This window comes from Hemitrygon akajei, chromosome 4, assembly GCF_048418815.1.
Source record: "Hemitrygon akajei chromosome 4, sHemAka1.3, whole genome shotgun sequence".
Lineage (NCBI taxonomy): Eukaryota > Metazoa > Chordata > Chondrichthyes > Myliobatiformes > Dasyatidae > Hemitrygon > Hemitrygon akajei.
Genome location: NC_133127.1, coordinates 173,917,093 through 173,935,434, shown reverse-complemented (window position 1 = coordinate 173,935,434; position 18,342 = coordinate 173,917,093). Strand labels below are relative to the sequence as shown.

The 18,342-nt window shown below is 40.4% G+C and overlaps 1 long non-coding RNA gene across 1 annotated transcript; it reads left to right on the top strand.

The window, feature by feature from the left end:
- Window positions 1-53: 53 nt before the first annotated feature.
- LOC140725974 (uncharacterized) lies at window positions 54-11,061 on the top strand. Its single transcript, XR_012098552.1, has 4 exons — window positions 54-143; window positions 2,534-2,639; window positions 2,718-2,853; window positions 10,454-11,061. It is a non-coding gene; the product is annotated as an uncharacterized lncRNA (long non-coding RNA).
- The last annotated feature ends 7,281 nt before the right edge of the window (window positions 11,062-18,342 follow it).

Below are 18,342 nucleotides of genomic sequence, written 5' to 3'. Positions count from 1 at the left end.
GTGCGTCATCACGCACTACGTCGCCCGCACATCGCACCCCCCCCCCCCTTCCCCGTGCTGCGGTCACGGTCCGCTGAATCACGGCTTGCTGCATCTAATGAACGGTGATGGCTGAATCAGAATCAGTAACCAGCCATCAGATGGTAAACTTAACTGGAAAAAGCGTGAGCAGTTTAGGAGCGCAAATTTTTAAAAAAAATCCCGGTGCTTCTGTGCATTTCATGTCGTTAGATTATCTTATGTGTTACAGTTAGGTGGAACTCAGTCAATAAGTTTGCATAGTGTGGGGTGAGCTAAAACTATTTTTGCTTTATTCTGATTGCAACGTGGGACAACTTGGATAAGAGAAATCGTATGGAGACCTGAATGCAGGGAGACGGGTGAAACAGCACTCAGTTTTGAAGGGCAATGGTTGAAAATGCAGATCCTAATGAAGGATAAACCTCTTGAATCTCCCTCCCTTCTTGGCCCAGTAAGATCAGCCGTACCCCAGTTTAGAACCTTTACTTCTATTTTATTTGTAATTAGATTGGCTTTTCAGACCAAACATTTGAGAGCCAAACTATTTTCCACAAAACAGCTGATTCAAAAGCTGAGTTGTATAAATTCATTGTCATGCAACAAGATTCGTCAACAGCCTCTGAACCAAGACAAGCAAAAATGAACCCTCAAACAACAGAAAGTAACTAGTTCATCAAAAAACCTTCCCATTTAGCCAGCAGCACAAAAATACATGGGCTTAGAGATTAACAAGGGTGCAGTCATTCACTTAAGATGCTGTCAGTGCCAGAGTTCTAAATCCAAGTTTCCAGCATTAAAACTATTAATATTACAAGGATCAGCACAGGAACTCAGCACCGTCTATAGAGAGGAATAAGGAGGTGGCATTTCAGGCTGGGACCCTTCACCAGGACTCCAAGTCACTGATGACTCATTCACTGAAGAGTAGGGCAGACTGAGCCTTACACTGAATATCCACAAAGTTATGGTCCTGCACCGACCGCCCTACCCTGTTAGGGAAGCTTTTGTGGGGATCCCTAGTGATGGATAGAAAGCAGCGTCCATCATCAGGGATCTCAACACTCAGGCTCTCCTTTCGCTGCTGCCATCAGGAAGAAGGTTCTGGAGTCTCAGGACTCACACCACCAAGTTCAAGAACAGTTATTACCCTTCAATCATTAGGCTCTTGAACCAAAGGGGATAATTTCACTTGGCCCATCACTTAAATGTTCCCACAACCCATGGACTCATTTACAAGGACTTTTATCATGTTATTAATATTTACTAAAAGAGAAAATCTGCAGATGCTGGAAATCCGAGCAAAAGACTTCAGCAGGACAGGGTCGGGTTTCAGCCTGAAATGTTGACTACTTTTTTCCATGGTTGCTGCCTGGCCTGCTGAGTTCCTCCAGCATTTTGTGTATCAATATTTTCTTCTTCTTCTTCTTCTTCCTGTTTATTATTACTATTATTGTTATAAATTAATTATTATTACTATTATTATTATTAATACTACAATATTATTATTTACTCTTTTTGGCTCAAGCTGGTAAAACCTGAGGTACTGCCATAGCCAAGCGTGCTCAATTCTCAATCGCTGGGAACTTTCGGATTATTCTAGTGGTGTTTAGTATTATGGCTTTTTGGAGATTTACATAGATATTGTTGTGTAAAATTAATGCTATTGTCTGGTGACTTTGGGATGACACCAGTTGTAGATATTACCATTGGGGCAATGTATACCTCCTGTCCCATGATCCTTTCCCTTCTCTAGCTCTGTATCCCTTTTGCCAATCACTTTTCCAGCTCTCAGCTTCACCACCCCCTCCGGTCTTCTCCTATCATTTTGGATTTCCCACTCCCCCTCCTACTTTCAAATCTCTTACTATCTTTCCTTTCAGTTAGTCCTGACGAAGGGTCTTGGCCCAAAACGTCGACAGTGCTTCTCCCTAGAGATGCTGCCTGGCCTGCTGTGTTCCACCAGCATTTTGTGTGTGTTGCTCTACATTTATCATCTTGAATTTGTTGGTCTTTATTTATTATGTATTTTTGATATTTTTTGTGTTAACTACCTGGTCTGCATTGGCAGAAGGATGAGGTCTCCAACTCTGAGCCAGTCATTCAATGCTTCCTTTTCAACATCTAGTCTGTTCAGATTGTGGGGATGTCTTCCATGGAGGGTCATGCTCTTCCATTGGTTAACCTTTCCATCAATAGTGATAACATCTTCATACTTCTGTGCTGTGCTCTTATTTAAGTTTAGTGGTGTGTACTTCTTATCAGAATTGCATATGCTTGTATGAAGTGATGAATCCTGATTTCATTGATTAAAAAATATCCTTGGAAGTTTTATCTTTTGTGTAGATTTTTAATGTCTGTTATTCCTCTTTCCCTCCGTCCTAGGTAGTGTTTAAGTGCATTCCAGTGTATATATTTTTTTCAGAAATTTGTCATTTTGATCTTAATTTTCTTTGTAAGTTTTCCAGTTATGTTATTAATATTATTATTATTCTTTCTCTTTGTATTTGCACAGTTTGTTGTCCTTTACACACTGGTTGTATGCCCAGTTGGTGCAGTGTTTCATTGATTCTATTGTGCTTATTGGATTTGCTGAGTATGCACTGAAGAAAATGAATTGGGTATGTATATGATGACGTATATGGACTTTGATAATAAATTTACTATGAAGTTTGACGTTTTATTTCCCTTAACAATAGGAAAGACTCTTGCAAAGAGTCTTTACAAAGACTGGAAAATCTGGACAATTTGCCATTTCTTGGAAGGCATCTCTCGGTGAGGGAGAACATTGACGATGAGATTGTCAGCATCTGACAAAAAGGCTTCTCGAAGATCGTAAGTTCATAACTGGCATAGAGATTTTCACAAAAAAAAGCATTTTATTTTACTTGCTGGTGTTTGCACTTTAGTTGTCTACAGTATTCACTTTCTCTGTAACAGGAACTATATTTTCTTCATTCTGTTTTCCTTTTTACTACCTCAATGTACTTATGTATGGAATGATTTGTCTGGATAGCACATAAACAAAGGTTTTTCACTGATTCTTGGTACATGTGACAGTAATAAACCAATTCCAAGTGTAGTTTCAATCTTTCTCCCTCTCTCTTCCTTATTTGACTTTCTTCCCTGCATGTTCTCTACACTTCCTGCTGTCTTTACCTCTCGATATCTCACAAACGCTTTTCCTATATTTGCCTTATCATACCCAGTGATCTCTGCCATTTTGCACACTTCGAAAACAGAGACTACCTACAGTGGGCATCTGAAAGCCATGGAGCATCATCGGTGGTGTCCACAGGCAGAGTAAGCAAACCAAAATCATCATCGTCATCTTCAAGACCACACCCTCAGCATCAAAGCTTCAATTATTCTTAGCCAGCTTTGACAGATAGCTCACGTCACTGGCATGTCCAAGATCTGACTACTAAGATAGGCCCTTCACTCTGAGCTCCATCACAGCAGAATGTTACCAGAAGGATAGACAAAAGGTGTATCATTCCCACCTTTTGTTGGGAAATACTTGGCCCATGGCCCCTCAAGATAGTGAAGGGCATTAGGAAAACACTGAGGACTACACATCACTTTATTGGAAGCTCAGCAAGAATGTCGGAAAGAGCCCACCGCCTCCCACCTTATTCACCTGTCGGTCACCATTGAGCACCCCCTGCCTGATCGGTGTGCAGAATCTGCAGGACCCTCATCATCTCCATCAGCTATCTCAAAACCCATACAACTGGAAGGGAAGAAAGCCACCCCTCCCCTGACCCTAAGGGACTACAAAAGAAGAAGAAATGTGCCTTACCAAATTCTGCTGAATGTGACAGTTGTACTTTGTTTTAATCAAGGAATATCTGCTAGTTTGCAGCAGCTATGAAATGAAGTGCAGAATCAGAATCAGGTTTAATGTCACTGGCCTATGTCGTGAAATTTGTTGTTATGTGGCAGCAGTACATTGCAATACATAATTTAAAAAATGGTAAATGGTAATTTAAAAATGGTAATAAGTCTCTGGGTCCTGACAGGATATTCCCTAGGACCTTGAGGGAAGTTAGTGTAGAAATAGCAGGGGCTCTGACAGAAATATTTCAAATGTCATTAGAAACGGGGATGGTGCTGGAGGATTGGCGATTTGCTCATGTGGTTCCATTGTTTAAAAAGGGTTCTAAGAGTAAACCTAGCAATTAACGGCCTGTAAGTTTGACGTCAGTGGTGGGTAAATTAATGGAAAGTATTCTTAGAGATGGTATATGTAATTATCTGGATAGACAGGGTCCGATTAGGAGCAGTCAACATGGATTTGTGCATGGAAGGTCATGTTTGACAAAACTTATTGAGTTTTTTGAAGAGGTTACTAGGAAAGTTGATGAGGGTAAAGCAGTGGATGTTGTCTATTTGGACTTAAGTAAGGCCTTTGACAAGGTTCCACACGGAAGGTTCAATTATTAGGTATTAATATTGAAGTAGTAAAATGGATTCAACAGTGGCTGGATGGGAGATGCCAGAGAGAAGTGGTGGATAACTGTTAGTCAGGTTGGAGGCCGGTGATTAGTGGTGTGCCTCAGGGATCTGTACTGGGTCCAATGTTGTTTGTCATATGCATTAATGATCTGGATGATGGGGTGGTAAATTGGATTAGTAAGTATGCAGATGATACTAAGATAATGTTGTGGATAATGAAGTAGGTTTTCAAAGCTTGCAGAGAGATTTAGGCCAGTTAGAAGAGTGGGCTGAACGATGGCAGATGGAGTTTAATGCTGATAAGTGCGAGGTGCTACATTTTGGTAGGACTAATCAAAATAGGACATACATGGTAAATGGTAGCGCATTGAGAAATGCAGTAGAACAGAGTGATTTAGGAATAATGGTGCATAGTTCCCTGAAGGTGGAATCTCATGTGGATAGGGTGGTGAAGAAAGCTTTTGGTATGCTGGCCTTTATAAATCAGAGCATTGAGTATAGGAGTTGGGATGTAATGTTAAAATTGTACAAGGCATTGGTGAGGCCAAATTTGGAGTATTGTGTACAGTTTTGGTCACCAAATTATAGGAAAGATGTCAACAAATTAGAGAGAGTACAGAGGAGATTTACTAGAATGTTACCTGGGTTTCAGCACCTAAGTTACAGAGAAAGGTTGAACAAGTTAGGTCTTTATTCTTTGGAGCGTAGAAGGTTGAAGGGGGACTTGATGGAGGTATTTAAAATTATGAGGGGGTTAGATAGAGTTGATGTGGATAGGCTCTTTCCATTGAGAGTAGGGGAGATTCAAACAAGAGGACATGAGTTGAGAGTTATGGGGCAAAAGTTTAAGGGTAACACGAGGGGGAATTTCTTTACTCAGAGAGTGGTAGCTGTGTGGAACGAGCTTCCAGTAGAAGTGGTAGAGGCAGGTTTGATTTTGTCCTTAAAAAAAAAATTGGATAGATATATGGACAGGAAAGGAATGGAGGGTTATGGGCTGGGTGCAGGTCGGTGGGACTAGGTGAGAGTAAGCGTTCGGCATGGATTAGAAGGGCCGAGATGGCCTGTTTCCATGCTGTAATTGTTATATGGTTATACAGTAAGTATATATATGTTAAATTAAATAATTAGTGCAAAAAGAGAAAAAGAAGTAATGAGCTGGTGTTCATAGGTTCAATATCCAGTCAGAAATCTGATGGCAGAGCAGCTTATCTTCCAAACTGTTCATGAATAGTTGTCTCTGTGTGTTCTCCAATGTGGTTTTTACACAGTAACCTTTGATTAATAGTCATTTCCACAAATAAATTGCTCCTATGTGGCTGGAGTAATTATTTTGCATTAAGTTTGAGATTTATAAGCCCTTTTTTGAAGAAAGAAGTTATGTCAAAAATATCCGCACTGAATTTCTGTCACAAGCAGGCTGTGATGATACAGTTCATTGCTAACTCATTAGATGGTACTCTTATGAGCTTAGCTCACAGAGGAAAAACTATAGCTAAAATAAGTTTTAAAAGAAAGAAAAAGTTATTTATTACCTTTACTGACCCAGCACAGTAGCACAATGCTTTCCAATGCTAGTGATCACCGATCGGGGTTTGATTCTTGCCATTGTCTATGAGGAGTTTGTACACGCTCCTCGTGACCACATGTGTTTTCTCTCGGTATTCTGGTTTCCTCCCATGTGATAAAGATCCACAGTTAAGGCTAGGGTTAGTAAGCTGTGGCCAATGTTCCTTCTAATTTGTAGTGATCAGTGTGTGCAAAAAATCTTGTGCTGTGCAATTTTTTTGCCCAGTGACAACACGTGCGCACTGAATTTTATATATGCTGTAGAGGTATTCATTTTAACAGCTAGCAAAACACTGTCAGTAAGAACTTTGATCTCCTCTGGGTTTGATCGATTTTCCTCTCGTTCATCTGCACTCTCATAAAACATATGTAGCAGCCCTGTATTGGGTAATGAAGGATTTTCTCGCTGGAGCTTTTGCGCACTATCCATATGTAGTTTACTTACTATACGACGTTTTAGAAAGTCAAGTTTCCAAATGTCAACACAAGGAAATCTGCAGATGCTGGAAATTCAAGCAACACACACAAAATGCTGGTGGAACGCAGCAGGCCAGGCAGCATCTATGGGAAGAAGTACAGTCAACGTCTCAGCCCGAAATGTCGATTGTACTTCTTCCTATAGATGCTGCCTGGCCTGCTGCATTCCACCAGCATTTTGTGTGTGCGTTTCCAAACGTCACTCCACATCTTCCCACTTGCAAATTCTCCAGCAACTTTTGCATCGCAACAATACACTCAGGTAGCATCAGTTTCTGTAACGTACATAAATATTTCTCGCAGCTGCACATTCCTGGCCTCATGAGCCTTCGGTGTAGCAGTTTCTACAATTTCATTAAACCATTCCGCTTTAAATGAACTAGCAGTTCTTTTGCGTTTCATGCTCTTTACTTCTTTGGAATTCAACATAGTGTTTCAATCATTTCTTCAATAAAAACAATATAAATAAGCCAGTTCTAAAATCTGCAAACAAATCATCGCAAATTCCACGTAGTCAACACTGTCCGCACCAGAAACTGGAACAGGAAATGTGATTGTGTGTGATCGTGAAATATACTTAGCGTGCCAGTGAGGTAGAGGATGACAACCTTTTGTGCGCAGTTTGAATTCCTTTGTGTGCTCGCACACACGTGCACTCCTTAGAGGGAACAGTGGTTGTGGATATGCTATGTTGGCACCAGAAGCAGGGCGACACTTTTGGGCCTAGAGCACAATCCTCGCTGACTCAAGCGACACGTTTCACCGTACAGTATGTTTCAATGTACATGTAACAAATGAAAATAATCTTTGTTTTCTTCTTTTAGTCTTCTCAGGACAATCTGAATGTGCTGCAGCCAGTTAATTATTTTTGAAGTCCGATTAATATTAACTTGTCGACAAGGCGGACAATTTCCACACAGCGACTGTCCAAAAGCAACAATGATACAAATAATCAGATCATTTGTTAATTTTTAGGTGCTGAGTGATAAACATGGGCTAGGACACTCACCTGCACTTCCTAAAACAACATTTACCTAGAAAGCTAGACATGACCTCAGATTTTTAGTGTTCATTTGAAGGCTCACAGCTGACATTGCACCATTCGCTAGGTATTTCACTGGAAAGTCAGTCGAGATTACATGCTCAGGTCTCTGGAACAGGACCGAGAAGACACAATCTTCTGACTCAGTGCTACAACTGAACCCACATCAAGCAGAGAATACCAGTCATGTAAGAGTAGATTTGTCTTTGCCAGCACTGAAGATCACTAATTACATCAGTATCACCTGATATTATATGTAAATAGGAGTTGGTCCAAACTGATTTTCTTCTCACTGATTTCAAGCTGCTCTGCAGAACCGCCCGTGATGTGTTGGATGGAAATTTACTCCTGTGTGTTCTGTGATTCATTGCAATATACACCCTAACTGGGAAACTCTGCAAAGGTTTAAATAAATGTTACAGTAAAGAAAGCACTGAGTAATCATGAATAATGCAGTATGTAGTGTTTAAGATGAATTGCAGTTTGCTTTGTTTTATCAATTGTCTCAGAAATCAGTTCAGAGTCAATGGGCAGTGAGTCATATACATCGGAATGAGTAAGAGACTAATTTCCTTCATCCCCATTGCTAAAGGTGGATTTTAAAAGTCCAGGTTAATTTGATTCGTTGAATTAAAATACCTCAACCGTCATTTTGAGATATAAATTCATTCAAAGACCCAATGAGCAACACACACAAAATGCTGGAGGAACTCAGCAGGCAGCATCTATGAAAATGAATAAAGAGTCAACGTTCTGGGCTGAGAACTTTCATGAGTCCTGATGAATGCTACCTGACCTGCAGAGTTCCTCCACCATGCTGTGTGTGTTGGCTCTGGATTTCTAGCATCTGCAGAACCTCTTGTCTCAGATCTTTGGATACATTGACTTAACTATTAATGTAATGTACTCTACTTGCCTGCAGGCAGGAGGAGTCTTCTTTCAGGGGATGAAGAGATCTTAGAGCAAGGTCTTTGCTGTATATTGTCCTGAACAGGGGCAGGCATGCTAACTGCAGACATTTTCTCATTCCTTGCTTATGTTGCACTTTGCACATTAGTACTTGAGATACTGCGTTCAGATGCAAGCTCAAACCTTAAGCAAGGAGCTGATAAATAGTTCATTACATAGGTTAAAGTCTAGAGCTTGCATGCAACACATATCTAATTCAAACAGCGGTGAGGAATAGAAAAACACTGTGGAATTGAGATAAATGTTTGAAGCGCTGTTTCCAGAGTGAGGTGTGTTGTCAGCTAAGCCTTCCTGAAGCAACATGTTTGATTACAAACTCATCAGTACAAGGGAACACCTTCCACAAGAGCAGCACTGATTCAGGAAGGTGCTCCTATAGATATATATATATATATGTGTGTAATTATAAATAGTATTATAAATAATTAGTGCAAGAATAAAGAGGTAGTCATGGATTCATAGTCTATTCAGAAATCTGATGGCGGAAGGGAAGAAGCTGTTTGGGTTTCGGCCTGAAATGTTGATTGTACTTTTATTCCGTAGATGCTGCCTGGCCTGCTGAGTTCCTCCAGCATTTTGTGTGTGTTGCCTAAAACATTGAGTGTATATCTTCATGTTCCTGTACCTCCTCACTGATGCTAGAAAAGGGAAGAGAGCATGTCCCGGGTAGTGGCAGTCCTCAGTGATGGATGGTGCCTTTTTGAGGGATCGCCTTTTGAAGATTTCTCCAAGGCTGAGGAAGCTGGTGCCCATGATGGAGCAGGCTGAGTCTATAACCCTCTGCAGCTTTTTCCTTTGCTGTGTAGAGGCCCCTAGTCATGCTAGATAGTTTAGCATTCAGGATATGTGGAATATAACAATGCTTTGATTCAGATAAAGTTATCCACTGTGATTGCTGACACTAATGCACTAGGCAAATCAGTCATTTGGAGCATCTCCTTAGAGCCGGTAGAACTTACAATATTCATCAAAGACGCCCACTGTGGCTCACCTGATCCCCCAACATGACTCTTCCGCTTCTTCAACTTTCCTGGATCACATTTCATCTTCAGGGGCCAGTGGAAACCCCGGGGAAATGTAATAAGCTGCCATTGGATCATTCTGCCAGGAATGGGTAAACAGTATTAATAAAAACAAAGTAAGCTTTAGTTCAAGTTACAATAGGAAATCAGAGAATCTTGTGGACTTTTTCTCCGGCCATTAAGCCTGTTAGATAGCCTTTTTAACAAAGGTTAAAGCTTCTTACATAGCACTATCATGTCTGCTTCCACCACTATTCTAGCAACCTGTTTTAGGCATCTACCAGTCCCTGTGTAAAATAAATCTTGCCTCACATATCTCTCTTAGTATCATTTGTCAATCCATTACCCAAACCCTTTAAACTTGAGCAACACATACAATGTGCTGGAGGAGGTTAGCAGATCAGGCAGCAAAGGAATAAACAGCTGACATTTCAGGCCAAGACCCTTCATTGGGACATTTTAACTTGATCCTCTTGACTATTTGCTTTCATTTGTATAAACAATTTCTGGCAGGATAATGATAGTACCATACAAGCTTTGTGATAAAAAAAATTGCTTTGGTAATAATTGTCATGTTTAGCTCCTAACTTCTTTAGCATCAATAATATAGAAGAAGAATCAGGTTTAATATCACTGGCACGCGTCATGAAATTTGCTGTTTTGCAGCAACAATACATTGCAATACACAATAATAACTATAACTTACAATAAGAAATATATTTTAAAAATTAAGTTAAAGGGGGGACGTCACGTGATGACATAGGATCGAGACATGGAAATCCAGCTCTCCCGTAAAAAACTAGTAAAATAATGTTTAAGTGAAAAAAAGTTAGTGAATACTTTTTAAAAATTACTTATAAACTACTCAGGATTGTCTTAAGATATGTCTCCTAAACAGAAGCAGAAGAAAACTACTACTTTGAAGACAACACAAGTTGGAAAAGAATCAAGGCCGGCAGCCATGAAAGAGCCTCGGGCTCAAGTGCATTTTACCTCCGGCGATACAGAACAGGAAACTGCGGCAACATCAACTGTTTCCAAAAAAAAAGAGCACCAGGAATTGCGCATGCGTGAAAGAAGGGGCATGCGCAAACACGAGCAACCCAAACTATAAATCCCAGCTATGATCGGAACTGAAAGTGAAAGTGAATATGAGGTGGAATCAGATTCTCTGGATAAATCAGATGAAGATGAAGAGACAAACAAAGAAGAGCAACAGGAAGAGGTTGGAGGTGATATTGGAGACAGAACAAAATCTTTGGTGCAAATAATGCATGATTTATAAGCATTAAAAGTAATAAAAAAGATTAAAAATACAAAGATTATGTTTGATAAAATGATGAAAAGACAGGACAAAATGGACAAGAAAATTAAAAACTTGGAAGAAATAATGGGAGACACCATTGATAGAGTGAATAAAATGGAAGATAATATTTCTGCCTATACATCAGAAAGAAAACGGTTGTTGGAAAAAGTGGATGTACTTGAAAATTTTAACAGACAAAATAATATTAAGATTGTTGGACTTAAAGAAGGTATAGAGGGAGAGGATCCAATAAATTTTTTTCAAAAATGGATTGCGGAAATTTTGGAAATGGAAGAAGGAACCCAGTTAATTGAAATTGAAAGGGCTCACAGAGCCTTAAGATCAAGACCTCCAGTTGATCAAAACCCACGATCAATCTTGATAAAATGCTTAAGATATCAAGATAAAGAAAAGATCCTGAAGACGGCTGCCCAACGTGCCAGAAAGAGAAATGGGCCATTGATGATAGAAGGGAAAACAGTTCTTTTCTATCCTGATATAAGTTATGACCTTTTGAAGAGAAAGAAGGAATTTAACCCAGCGAAAAAAGTTTTATGGGAAAAGGGTTATAAATTTATATTGTGCCACCCGGCAACCCTGATAATTTTTTTGGATGACGGAAAAAGAAGATCTTTTACTGATTATCGGGATGCGGAAGAATTTGCACAAGAACTCCCAAATATTCCCTAACCACAGCCAAAGATTTAAAAGTGAAACGGATTAAAGATGAAGACAGGGACAGTGAATGGAGTTGATGGATGTTCAAGGACAGAAGAATATTTAAATATATTCTTAATTATATGATACAGGGGGAGAAAGGTAAAAATTTGAGAAATATTAATCGAGAGTAGTGATATTTTTTTTTCTCTTATATATACTTTTTATGTTACGGGGAGCTGGGGGATCTTTGGATCGATTGCTACGGGATTCACGTGTGTAATCATGGCGATTGCCATGACCCGAACAACGGAGGGGGGCAATGTTGTGTTTTTTTCTTTATTCACAACATTAGTAGGGGGGTATTTTGTTATTTTTTTTCTTTATAATCTATTTTTCTTTAATCTTTCCTTCTTTGCCTGGACAATCAAGGGGGAGACACATAGCAACACGGAGAATTTTAAAAAGATTCCCCAAGGTACTACGAAAGTTGAAAAGTTAGGTATTACTATAGACTGGAGTAACCCTGTTAAAAATAATGACTAATTTACTGAATTTTTAAAGTTTTAATGTTAATGGGCTTAATAGACCGGTGAAAAGAAAAAGAACTTCAACGTACATTAAGAAAATGAAAATAGATATAGCTTTTAGCTGCATTCCATTTGAAAAAAATTACTTATAATTTAAGAGATAAATACGAAATATTTCTGAAAATTTGGCGCCCTTATTTACAAAAGATAGGATTAAATATATAGGTGCTCCGAAGATAAAATTATTGGTTATTTGGGGAAATAAATAAATATATATATTAAAGCTATTATGAACTCCGTGGAGCATGTGGGGATCTTCCGATATCCAGGCATTCTTTCTTTCTCTTTTTTTTCCTTTTTTTTCTCTTTCTACAGGGATATGTTAGGGGGGAGGGGGGAAGGGTTGATAATTTTTTTCCTTCTGTAACTATTTGAAAATTCAATAAAAAAAATTATTAAAAAAATTAAAATTAAGTTAAATAAGTCGTGCAAAGAGAGAGCAAAAAAAAAGAAAAAATACTGAGTAGTATACGTGGGTTCGTTGTTCATTTAGAAGTCCAAACATTGAGGGGAAGGAGTGGTCCTAAAACATTGAGTGTGTCTCTTCAGGCTCCCGTACTTCCTCCTTGATGGTAGCAATGAAAAGACGGCCTGAGTGATGGGGCTCTTAATGATGGATGCCACCTTTTTGAGGCATCACCTTTTGAAGATGTCCTTAATGCTGGGGAGGCAAGTGCCCATGATGGAGCTGGCTGTTAACAACTTTCTGCAGCTTCTTCCAATCCTGTGCAGTGGCCCCTCCATACCAGACAGTTATGAAACCACCTAGAAGGCTCTCCATGACATATCTGTAGAAAGCCGTGAGTCTTTGGTGTCCTTTGCTGTCGTGCCTTCTTTGTAATTGCATCAATATGTTGGGCCCAGGACAGATCTTCATAGATGTTGACAACCAGGAACTTGAAACTGCTCACCCTTTCCACTGCTAATCCCTCAATGAGGATTGGCGTGTCTTCCCTTGACTCCCCCTTCTTAAATTCTACATCAATTCCTTAGTCTTACTGACGTTGAGTACAAGGTTGTTGCGACACAATGAGCTGATCAATCTCACTCCTGTATTCCTTGTCATCACCATTTGAAATTCCTCCCTCCAAACTCTCCATTTTGCATCAAGTGTCCTTGAACCAACAAAACCTTTTGGCGACATGTAGCAAAACACTTGAGTTCATGATGTTCTTCTGTATGTTACGATCACATGCAAGGTGCTCTGTTATGCCTCCAAGATGATTGCATCTGGAAGAGAAAGCCACACAGGATAACAATGGATGTATTCACAGATGTATTCCCAGGTTGATATAGCTCTGGAGAATTCCTCACCATAGATGCTGCCTGACCTGCTGAGTTCTTCCAGCACTTCATGTGTGTTCCTCCAGATTTCCAGCAGCTACTGAATCTCTTATGTTTATGACATAGCCCACCCATTGTCATGGGGCAATATAGATTAAAACTTTTAAAATTAGTTTTTACTGATTTAAAATTAGTTTTTGGGTAGCAGTCAGTGGAAATGAATCTCTGAAATCCCCTGATCCTCAACCTCGAAAAGAAAATACCTATTTTTTATCATTAAAGTCCAATCTTTTGTTTGATCTGAACTGAATTATTAATATTATGTGTGGTGTGTTCATTACAAGACAGATTAGTATGGCAGGCATATATCATCAGACTGGAATTTTTATTTTTCACTAGTGTCTCTAAATCTTTCCTAGGTGCTTCTACATAGACCATAGAACAGTACACAAGAGCATGGATCAATACATGGAACTACGATGTCATGGCCATTGCTGAACTAGTTTGAGAGAGGGGCAGGAGTGGGAGATTAATGCACCAGGTTTTTCAAAGTTTAAAAAAAATAGAAAAGGAGGTAAAAGGGGTGGGGGGTTGGGTAAGTTGCACTTCTAATCAGGCACAGTATCACAGCTGCACTCTGGGGAGACATAATGGAAGGGTCAGACACTGAGTCCATTTAGGTAGAAGTCAGAAGCACAATCACTCTGATAGGATTGTACTACAGACCCTGTAATAGTCACCGCAACGTTGAGAAACAGATATGTAATCAGATTATGAAGTGTAAAAATAATAGGGTTGATGTCATGGGGAATTTCAATTTCCTGTACATAAATAGTGACCTCCTTAGTGGAAAGGGTTTAGATGGAGCAGAATTTGTACATGTATCCAGGAAGGTTTCTTAAATCAATATATGGATGGTCCAATGAGAGGAGGGGCCATACTGGACCTGGTGTTGAGTAATGAACCTGGCTAGGTGAGGAACTTTTCAGTGGGTGAGCAGTTACCGAACAGTGATCACAACTCCTTAACTTTCAGGATAGCTATGGACTAGGATAGGTATGGTCCTTGCAGGAGAGTTTTAAATTGGAGAAGGGAGAATTATGACTGTATTAGGCAGGAACTAAGAGTTAATTGGAAATACCTTTCTGGCAAGCCCACATCAGACGTGTGGAGGGTGCTTAAAGATCAATTGCACAAAGTACAGTGAAGGCTTGTCCATATTAGAAGGAAGGATGGGTATGGAAAAATAAGATAACCTTGGATGCCCAGAGAGAAGATGAATTTAGTCAAAAAGAAAAAGGAGAAGTATGTAAAGCTTCGGCAGTCAGGATCAAATGGATCACATGAGGAATGTTAAGCCATAAAATAACTAAAGGAGGGCCATGAAAAGTCCTTGGCAAATAGAATTAATATGAATCCTAAGGCATTACAATTTTAACATTACATCCCAACTCCGAAACTCAGTGCTCTGATTTATAAAGTCCAGCATACCAAAAGCTTTCTTCGCCACCCTATCCACATGAGATTCCACCTTCAGAGAACTATACAGCATTATTCCTTGATTACTCTGTTCTACATAAAGTGAAGCTCCTCTGCATTGTCCCATAACACACTAACGGAGTCAAGAAACAGGGCGAAGCTCCCTCTCTCCTCTCTCAGCGATCACCAGCACGACGGCGATCCCGCATAACCGAATTCTGTGTTTGTCTCAGAGACAGTTACTTGTGCGCCACCGGATGTAGAGCAGAGGGAAGAGGAGAGAGGAGGAGGGGGAGGGCAGTGAAGCGGTGTTGAGTTTGCAGTCACTGGGAGGAAGTGATGAGAAACCACACATCAAGAGCAAGAGGATAACTAGGGAGAGAGTGAGACCACTCAAGGATTAAGGGGGGGAGGAACATTTGATTGGTTGCAGAGAATGTGTGAGGTACTTAATGAGTACTTCAGTATTCAATAAGGAGAAGGATATGGAGGACCAGGAGGTCAGTGCTGAGTGTATAAATATGTAAGGAAGTTTAAAGGTCAAAGAGGAAGAAGTGTTGGGACTCCTAGAGTATTAAGGTGGATAAATCCTCATACCTGATGGGATTTACCCCAGGTTATTGTAGGAGGCAAGAGGCGTGATTGTTGGAGCTTTGACTAGTATCTTCGTGTCCTCTCTCTAGGCTTAAGCGAGGTCCCAGAGGGCTGGCAAGTGGCTAATGTTGTACCTCTATTTAAGAAAGGAACCAGGGATAATCCTGGCACTGGTGAGTCTCACATCAGTTGTAGGGAAACTGCAGGAGAAAATTGTTAAGGATCGGATATATGAGCATTTGGAAATGCATGGCCTAATTAGGAAGAGCCAGCATGGCTTTGTGCTGGGCAGATGGTGTCTTACTAACTTGAGTGAGTTTTTTGACAAGGTGACAAGAGGGATTGATGAGGGTAGGGCAGTGGATGTTGTCTACATGGATTTTAGTAAGACATTTAACAAAATCCCTTTTGGGAGGCTAATCCAGAAGATTAAGATGCATGGGGTCTACAGTGAATTGGCTGTTTGGATTCAGAACTGGCTTGTGCATAGAAGCCAGAAGATAGTGGTTGAAGGGATTTATTCCAGATGGAGGTCTGTGATTAGTGGTGTTCCACAGGGATCTGTGCTGGGACTTCTGCTGTTTGTGATGTGTATAAATAACCTGGATGAAAATATAGATGGGTGGGTTAGTAAGTTTGCAGAGAATACCAAGATTGGTGGAGTTGTAGATACTGTGGAGATTGGCAAACAATACAGCATGATACAGATCAGTTGATATATATATATATGATATAGATAAGATGATATGGGCAGAGAAATGGCAGGTGGAGTTTAACCCAGATAATTGTGAGGTGTTGCACCTTGGTAGGGCAAATGCAAGGAAACAGTACATTGTAAAGGACAAGATCCTTAACAGTGTTGCTGAGCAGAGAGATCTTGGGATCCAAGTTCATAGCTCCTTGAAAGTGGCTACACAGGTTGATAAGGTGGTTAAGAAGGCTTATGGAATGCTTGCTTTTGAACTCAATGCAAGGCATTGAGTTCAAAAGTCAAGAGGTTGTGTTGCAACATTATAAAACTCTGGTTAGGCCACATCTGGAGTATTGCATACAATACTCTTTGCCCCACTATAGGAAGGATGTTGTGGCTTTGGAGAGGGTGCCGAAGAGGCTGCCTGGATTCGAGGTTATGTGCTATCATGGATTCGAGGCTGGATAAACTTGGGTTGTTCCTCTGCAGCTGTGGAGGCTTAGGGGAGATCTGATAGAGGTTTATAAGATTATGAGAGGCATAGATAGAGAGGACAGAGAGTATCTGTTTCCCAGGGTAGAAAAGTCTTATGCCAGAGAGCATGCATTGAAGGTGAGAGGGGGTAGGTTCAAAGGAGATGTGAGGGTCAACTTTTTTGACTCCAGTCATGGATGCCTGGAGTATGGTGGGAGAGGTAAATACATTAGAGGCTTTTAAGAGATATTTAGATAGACACGTGGATGTGGGGAAGATGAAAGGATATGGACATTGTGTGGGTAGGAGGGATTAGTATTTGGCCATTTTTGATTTAATTTTTATCTGGTTTGGCAGAATGGCCTGTTCCTGTGCTGTACTCTTCTATGTTCTAAGAGGAACAGGCCTTTGGGCTACAATATCTCTACCAAATTAAACTAAATCAATTCTGACTGCATGTGATCCATTTCCTGCAAGTTGATGTATCATCTGAAATTCTAACTCACCATTATCGGATGTGCTTCTGCCTCTAGCCCAGTACCTTGTTTTAGGCATCTACCCATCTCTGTGCAAAAAGTTGTCCCACACATCTCTCTTAAACTTTCTTCCTCTCACCTTAAATGCATGTCCTGTACTATTTGACAAATATACTCTATCTGCCCTATATAGAGCCGTAGAGAAATACAGCACAGAAACAGGCCCTTTGGCCCATCTCGTGCATGGCAAAACCATTTAAGCTGCCTCCTCCCATTGACCTGCACCGGGAACATAGCCCTTCATACCTCTACCATCTACGTACCTATCCAAACTTCTCTTAAACATTGAAATCGAATTCGTATGCACCATTTGTGCTGGTAGTATCTATGTCTCTCATTTTATAAATTTCTGTCAAGAGTCCTCTTAGCTTTTGTTGCTCTGGAGAAAATAAATTTATCCAACCTCTCCACATAGTTCAAACCCTCTAATCCAGGCAGCATTCTGTGGTAAACAAAATTGCAAAAATAATACAAAGTCTTCTTTAAAGCAGGTATCAACATTTAAGCCAGGTTTAATCAGTGGGTGATCTTTGTAGAAACCACTAGGTTTCCATTTCACCTTTCATGTCTTGTCAAGTAGCTGAATATATCTACTTCTTTGTGTTGTTAATCCTCCAGTGTGCCTTTTGTTCCAAAGAGGAATTATAAACTGACACAATAGATTCTGCATATGCTAGAAATCTAGAGCAAGACACAAAATGCTGGAGGAACACACCTGGTCAGGCAGCATCTATAGATGGGAATAAACAGTCAACGTTTCAGGCTGAAACATTTCATCAGGATGGATCTCACGCCCTCTGAACGCACTGCTTCTACTCTCTCCACACTAATCCCAACCTCACCATCAAGCCTGCAGGCAATGTGGGGTTTTCTAATTGACCTCTACCTTGCTGAGGCCAGGTGGCAACCCTCAAACGCTTCCTCTTACCTACCGTTAAAAAAGACCACACTAACCAGCATTAGGCCTTCACAATCGCATCAACTCTGGAGATCTCCCATCTGCTGCCACCAACCTCATAGTTCCTTTAGCTCGACCTGCTCGTTTCTGTCTCCTGTACAAGGTCCACAAACCTGACTATCCGGGTAGGGTCATTATTTCTGCCTGCTTCTGCCCCACTGACCTCCTGTCCACATTACAGACTGGTGTTGGATACAAACTGTGAAATGTTTGACTGC